Raw genomic sequence first — 7,929 nt, 5'->3', positions numbered from 1 at the left:
GATCAGATGCCACTACCCAACCTTTAGAAGCCTCTAGAGGGACTTCAAAGAAATGGCCCAAAGCCCCATGTCTCCCTTCATGAAGAAAGTAGACTTGGTCTTCCGTGGCACCTTTACAGCCAGGTTCTCCCCTCACCAGACTGTTCCCTGGAAAACACTTTGGGAAACGAAAGTAACTTTTTAGGTTGCCAGGAACAGAGAAATCTTTTCTTTATTTTCAATTAAAAAAATTTTTTTAATTGAAGTATAGTTGATTTATAGTGTTGTGCTAGTTTCAGGTGTACAGCAGTGATTCAGATATATATATATATTCTTTTTCAGATTCTTTTCCCTTATAGGTTATTACAAAATATTGAGTATAGTTCCCTGTGCTATACAACATCCTTGTTGTTATCTATTTTATATAGAGTAGTGTGTATATGTTAATCCCAACCTCCTAATTTATCCCTCCCCCACCCTTTTCCCCTTTGGTAAACATAAGATTGTTTTCTATGTCTGTGAGTCTATTTCTGTTTTGTAAATAAGTTCATTTGCATCTCTTGTTTTTTGATGCTACATATAAGCGATATCATATGATATTTGTCTTTCTTTGTCTGTTACTTCGCTTAGTATGATAATCTCCAGGTCCATCCATGTTGCTGCAAATGGCATTATTTCATTCTTTTTATGGCTGAGTAATATTCCATTGTATATATATATCACATCTTCTTTATCTATTCATCTGTCGATGGACATTTAGGTTGCTTCCATGTCCTGGCTATTGTAAATAGGGCTGCAATGAACATTGGGGTGCATGTATCTTTTTGAATTAAGAGTTTTCTCTGGATATATGCCCAGGAGTGGGATTGCAGGATCATATGGCAACTCTAGTTTTAGTTTTTTAAGGAACCTCCATCCCGTTCTCTGTAGTGGCTGCACCAATTTACATTCCCACCAACAGTGTAGGAGGGTTCCTTTTTCTCCACACCTTCTCCAGCATTTATTATTTGTAGACTTTTTGATGATGGCCATTCTGACCAGAGTGAGATGATACCTCATTGTACTTTTGATTTGCATTTCTCTAATAATTAGCGATGTTGAGCATTTTTTCATGTGCTTGTTGGCCATCTGTATGTCAGGAACAGAGAAATCTAACATCTTATAGCTTCTGTCAGTTTAGTTGTTTCACTGTGATGACTGATCAGACAAGGTTCCTGCAGACACCAACTCCTCTTCCTCTGACTTTCACACTTATAATTCAGTTTACTTCTCTTTCTGGAGATTTCTGTCTCACACACATGTACCATGAGTTTTCTCTTAGCTCTTCATCTCTCATTTGCAGTCTCTCTCCCTTCCTCATCCCTTCTTACTCCATTTGTGAACCTAAAAATGATGCCAGTAATTCACGACTCCAAATCATGGGTGGTGCTAGAGACATACCTTTGTCAAGGAAAGACGTAATTATGGAAGTAAAATTTAAATAACATAAAACTGAAACTATCAACCACTGCAGTTCCAGAACCATCCATTGAACCCCTTCAGAATCTCCCTTTACAAATAAACTAGGATCACATTATAGAATCTCCAGTTTGGAAAAGATCATAGAGGTAATCTGACCTGTGTGCCTACATTCTATGTCATTTACATATTCATTGAAAGACAAAGCCAATCTATTATTGGTCCCCAGCATTGGGTCAGGTGGTGGAATTTGGGGACAAATAAGACCTAGACACTGTCCTTAAGAAGCTTAGTATTGCAGGGGGACTAGAAAGTACCCTGGGGTGGGAGGTGCAAAATGATGTGGCCCAGACTAGACCTCATGGGGGAGGAGGTCAGGAGAATTTTTGCAAAACAGGAGATTCTTGGGTTGGCTCTAGAAGGGAGAGGAAGATTCTTTTGGTTGCGAGTAACAGAAATTCCATTTAGGTAAAACAGGAGGTGTATATTGGAAGGATAGACATTACCTTGGGAAGGGCAGGGATGCAACAGAGTGCTGTGGCTTCAGATGATCTTAGGGCCCTCCCCTCATGCTCACCTGGGTGTTTTCTGCACATTAGTTCCATTCTCCCCTACTGCAGATTGGCAGGGAATGTGGCTGCCGAAGATTCCACCACCAGAAAGAGACTGATCCTACTTCCTCAGATCTGTTTGAAAAATCCTGGAGACTGAGGCAGGGTGCACCACAGGACTGGTCAGCTAAGGCCAGGACAGTGCCACGTTACACAGACATGGCCATCAGAGAACAAACCATGCATTGGCCATTCTCAAAACGGGGGACACCCTGGGGATCAAACAAACACTCCACTTAGGGTCTTCCAAAGACTGTCACTCCAGAGCAGGATTCTCACCCTAAATGATTTACCAGCAGCAGGGTAGAAGCTGCCCTAAAAAGACTCTTGAAAACCTAGCTTTCAGTTCAGTGTTGTTCTATGTATACACTCTTTGCATATATACTACTTCTTACTACACACATGCTCAGTAAGCATTAACTATCAAGCAAATACAAGGGCAGATCCTGACAGCAGAAAGACCCAGTCATTTGATAATGATAATGATGATGGTGATAATTACTAGTTGAATATACTGCATGCTTCTAAATACATTGTTTTGTTTGATTCTCTTCACAATTCTGTGGGGTAAGTAAAAGTAATACAGTGGTGAACACCGTATTGAGCACATGCTACATGCCAAGCACTGTTCTAAGAACATTACATTTATGAATTTGATTAATCCTTACAGCAGCTCCATAAGGCACACATACTATTGTAATCCTGATTTTATTGATGAATAAACTGAGGCAAAGGGAAAACAAATAATGTATCTAAGGTCCTATAGCTTGTAAGGATAGAACTGGGACCCTGCTGGTTCCGGAGTTCATGCTCGTAGCTTCTATTCTGGTAGACCATTATTATTACTTTCATTTTTGTAATGGAGAGTTTGAGCAAAGCAAAGCCATAGTGAGTAGTCATACTGGTAATAATAAAAATAACAATAACCAATGTATATGTCCCACCTACTACACATTGGGCACTATAATAAGCCTGAATACTCTGATTTCACCTATTATCCTGAAAGGGAATTATTGTTGTCATTGTTGTTTTTCAAAAACATGCTCAGAAATATAGCTGTATTTCATATACTCACGCACCCATTCCCAGTTTGTGTTCTGGAAGCCTTAGAAAGTCAGGAAGTTGCTGGAAGAGCTGAGAATTGGTCCAATCCTGAAAAGAACCAAATTCATGTTTGTGATGGTGATGCTTAGACTAAGCCCTAGGGCTGGCAGTGATAGGTATACAAGTCCTAACATTTGCTTTGGCCCCTCATGTCTTTCCCACCCAGGTCTACTTCCTAGAACAAACACCCAAACACCCTTAGAGTGAGGGACCTCCAACAGAGCTAGCTCTGCCACCAGATCCTGTGTGTACTGGGGTCAGCTGTTGTGCCTGGCTAAGCCTCATTTTCCTCATCTATAAAATGGGAACATTGGTCAAAATGATTGATAGAACCCCCTGAGCTCTAAAACCTTCTGAGTCTTCACTGACATGGGGGTTTTACATCTATGAGTCCTTCTTAGCGGACAGTCTAAGAAGAATTGTGCCTTCCTGGGTGTTATGGTCTGAATGGTTATGTCTCCCCCAAATTCATATGTTGAAATCCTATCCCCCAAGGCGATGGTCTTAGGAGGAGGGGCTTTTGGGAAGTAACTAGGTCATGAGGGGAGAACCTACATGATTGGGATTAGCGCCCTTATAAAAGAGACCCAGAGAGTGAGCTCACCCCTTCTGCCACGTGAGGTTATGGTGAAAAGACAGCTGACTCTGAAGTGGGCTCTCCCCAGATATTAAATCGCCAGAGCCTTGATCTTGGACTTCCCAGACTCCAGAACAGTGAGAAATAAATTCCTGTTGTTTATAAGCCACACAGTTTGAGGTATTTTGTTACAGCAGCTCGAACTGACTAAGACACCTGGATTCACAGCAAAATCAAACTGTGATCCTGAGAGTAGGAAGGGGATTTGAGGGCAGGAAGTTCAGTCTCCCCACAGCCCGCTAACAAACCCTCCATACGGACCCACAGTGGTTCCCATCTCCAGGCAAAAGGGAACAGTCTCTCGCCCCTGGGGTGAAGGCCTTACAACTACCCAGGCAGGCAACTCAAAACTCAGGGAGGGCAGGAGGTTTGAGGGAAAGTATGCATGGTATGTAATACGTGTGCTCTTAAAGTCTCAGCACATAAACCTCCCAAAGTTGCACTTTTCTAAAACCAGTTAGATTTAGAAGCATTTAAATAATGGCTCTTGCAGGGAACCCTCCTCCTGCTTCATATTCTTTAGCTGTTTAGGAATTATTGCTGAGGCCCTGAGGTCAGCTGAAGTAGTTTCTTCCAGGATTTTCCTGTTTCTCAAATTGTGACTCTTTTGACCAGCACTTACTGGGTTGAAATCTCAGCCCCTTTGCATTTGCCTGTTATCATGATAGAAAAAAATCACTTGTCTGAGCACACCAGGTACAGGCACTGTTCTAAGCCACTCACCTGTGTGAAGGCATTTTATCCCCACGGCAACCCTGCGAGGAGGGTTTTGCTTTGAAGGGTCTGATTTAGGGAGGTCAAATAACTTGTCCAAGGTCACTTAGCTGGTAAGTAATGTGTTTGTTTCCTAGGGCTGCTGTAACAAATTACCACAAACTGGGTGGCTTAATATACGAGAAATTTATTCTCTCACAGTTCTGGGGTCCAGAAGTCCAAAGTCAAGGTGCCAGCAGGACCACACTCCCTCCAAAGTCTCTAAGGGAGAATCATTCCTTGCCTCTTGCAGCTTCTGGTGGCTCCAGGTGGTCCTTGGCCTGTGATGGCATCATTCCAGTCTCTGCCTCCGTCTTCACATGGCCTTTTCCCCTTCTGTGTCTTTGTCTCCTCCTCTGTCTCTTATAAGCCACTTATCACTGGACACAGGACCCACCCTGCTCATTCAGGATGATCTCAGCTCAAGAGGTCGATCCGCAACGTATTTACATCTGCAAAGACCCTTTTTCCGAATAAGGCCACATTCATAGGTTCCTGGGGTTAGGAGTTGCTCTTATCTTTTGGGGAGTGGGCCCACCATTGAACCCACTACAGCTGTGCAGCTGGGATCCAGTCAGGCAGTCCAGCTCTAGAACGTGGCCTCATAACCATCATGCTACCCTCTCTCACACGCTGACTTTTCACAGGTGTCAAGAAAATGCCTGCTAAATCAATCTGAGCTTTTCACAAATCATCACAGGGCTGAAGGGCTCATTTTTCTGTGTTGATATCCTGTCCACGTTCTGGAAGGGCAGCGTGTAAAGTCCACTCTGTCCCACGCACGCCCTGATAGAGGGGGAGGAAAAACAGCACGTTGGGTTCCTTTTAAAAGAGGACTGATGGGCTTCCCTGGTGGCGCAGTGGTTGAGAGTCCGCCTGCTGATGCAGGGGACACGGGTTCGTGCCCCGGTCCGAGAGGATCCCACATGCCGCGGAGCGGCTGGGCCCGTGAGCCATGGCTGCTGAGCCTGCGCGTCCAGAGCCTGTGCTCCGCCACGGGAGAGGCCACAGCAGTGAGAGGCCCGCGTACCGCAAAAAAAAAAAAAAAGAGGACTGAATTCAACTTTGCAAATGTTAAAAGCTTATATATTTTAGAAATTTCAGGCACACGTATAAAACCTCATTGCCTCAAAACCACAGTTGACAAAATCACCATTGACAAAGAATTACTCCACACACAGTGAAAATCTGACAAAACATAGCGATCGTCCAAAATATGGTGTTAGATCATTCCCCAGACGCCAGCAGGGTAAAGAGTTCTACCGTAGTTCCTTTATGATGAAGGAAAACAGGTCTTTAAATGAAGCCTGCAGCTTAAGTGGAGAAAACTTAAAGCTGTAGACAATCAATATTGTCATTTAAAGGGTGAACTTTATTTCTTCTGAGGTAAAGTGATGAGCCCAGGCAAAGCACTCACTCTACCAGATATGATTTGAAACAGCTGAAAAAGAAACTTCTGACAATAAGATTTTAGGACAGAAACACTGCCAGAGCTTTAAGTGCCTTTGAGAATAATAAAAAGAAAGTAAACAATGCCAGAGGCGGGACAAACAAAAGGAAAATTCTTACCTCGTTTGTTCTCCTCAAATACTGTAGAAAAATTATCTGTGCTTAGGCAGTTCTTCTGGAGTCCAAAGTCCTGCCCTGTGCTCATCATTCTGTTTAAGCTCTGTGCTTTCAGGCTGTCATTAAATGCCTTACACTGGTGGATGGGGCCAAGGTGGTTTTCAATCTAAAGCCATTGAGAGCCTCAAGGCAGATTCTAAAGGCCTTTACCATCTGAGCCTGGCCATCTGGGCTCTTCCTTTCACTGTTGTGAAATTGTCTTGGCATCTGACCCCTGTGGGAGAGCTGAGTCCATTAGCAGAATCCTCATGCCTTGAACAGCTTCAATTAGCCAAGAGCATGGCATGAAGCAGAAGTGCTGGTAATAGAAAACAACAGATCATAAGAAAGCCCTCTGGATTAGGCATTCAAGCAAGAGGCTCATTTTGTCAGACACCCAGAGCTGCCTTATGAACAAGCTAACTGGGCAATGAAGCAATGGGCAAGCGACAAACTGGGTTGTTGCTTCTTAATGGCGCCTTGACTCTATTAACAAGCGTGTTGTGATCAACTGACTAGCACCCGAATTTTACTAGCTACCCTGAAGCTTGCTGATGAACACTGTCCCAGGGGCACATGTGAGGAAGAGGTCCTTCGGATAACTTATTCCTTTGGATGGAGTCCAAGAGGGCCACGTGCCCTGTGGAATTCCACATTGTAAGCGGGCATGCCTCAGAGAGATTCCAGAGCAGTGATGATATTACTTATTTAGGCTGAAGGTTATCTGCTCGCCCTCCTCCAGATCCCTTTAAGCCAAGGGAAGGGCACCTTGTTGGTGTCAGATGACAGGGATCTGGTTCCCTTTACTAGAATGAGCTTTCCATGTCATACATCCTCCGGAAGATCTGAAAAGCCTTTTCTCTTGGTTGCTAATTAGGAAAGAAGGCATCATAACCTGGCATGGCAGTGGGGAGCTCTGAGCTTACTACTCATCTTCGTGCTATTCATGGAGGCTCTTGAGGCAAATGTCCAAGAACCTCTTTACAGCTCTTGCAATTAATCCTGAAGTTCTGATTGCCAGTCTTGGGGAGAAACATATGGATTACAAATGGTTTGATTATTATTATTTCAAGAAAAAGCTAATGCATTATAATGAGGGTTGTAGTACAACGGTGAGAGAGACAGTATGGGTAGGGAGAGAATTTGTAATAGTTTCATGTTTCTTTTGTTCAGCTAGGAGAAAATGACATTTTAAAGGGAACTGATGAAACTTATTTAAGAAGTCAATATGTAACAACTCTGTTTCCCCCATCCAAATTCTGAATTATTTAAGAGATGGACAAGGAATAAGGTGGATGATGGTTAAAGTATCACCTTAGTTAATGAGAATGCCTAAGATGTATGGCATGGCTAGCTCTGAGCCCTGAATTAAGACGTATTGCCACACACTGTGGGCAGTCTTAGAAAACTTGTCTTCCCCTGAGGGACCCTAAAGAACCAGGCAGAACAAAGCAGAAAGTGCGCTTTTCCTGGAAGCTGGCTTCTAATGGGAAGGGAGGGGTGAAGGGCCTGGACTAACACATGTGAACTCCCTTCTCTTAGTCACCACCGGGAACTCACACCCCCTCCCTGGGGCATTAGTGGTGAGGCAAGAAAAGGCGGATTTAGGGAAAATCTCTGTTCCTGGAAACGAGAGAGGAGGGAGAAAGTGTTCTCCCATTAATAGGACCTTAAATGGTTAAATTTATCTTCTTGAAACAAACATCCTTGTAAGCATTTGGGGACAGGATGAATTCCCAGTTGTGTTCTTTGGGTGATTTCTCCAATGGAGGCCTGTAGCAT

General features: G+C 43.5%; 1 long non-coding RNA gene across 1 annotated transcript; it reads right to left on the bottom strand.

Moving 5' to 3' along the window:
* Positions 1-1,984: 1,984 nt before the first annotated feature.
* On the bottom strand, positions 1,985-6,367 carry LOC308628061. The gene is made up of 3 exons (XR_014017488.1): positions 6,112-6,367; positions 3,128-3,200; positions 1,985-2,260 (listed from the first exon to the last, which is right to left on the bottom strand). It is a non-coding gene; the product is annotated as an uncharacterized lncRNA (long non-coding RNA).
* Positions 6,368-7,929: the final 1,562 nt, after the last annotated feature.

The sequence above is a fragment of the Mesoplodon bidens genome (genome assembly GCF_964165515.1).
Source record: "Mesoplodon bidens genome assembly, chromosome: 14".
In the NCBI taxonomy this organism is placed as follows: Eukaryota; Metazoa; Chordata; class Mammalia; order Artiodactyla; family Ziphiidae; genus Mesoplodon; species Mesoplodon bidens.
This window is presented reverse-complemented; position numbering and strand designations above follow the sequence as displayed.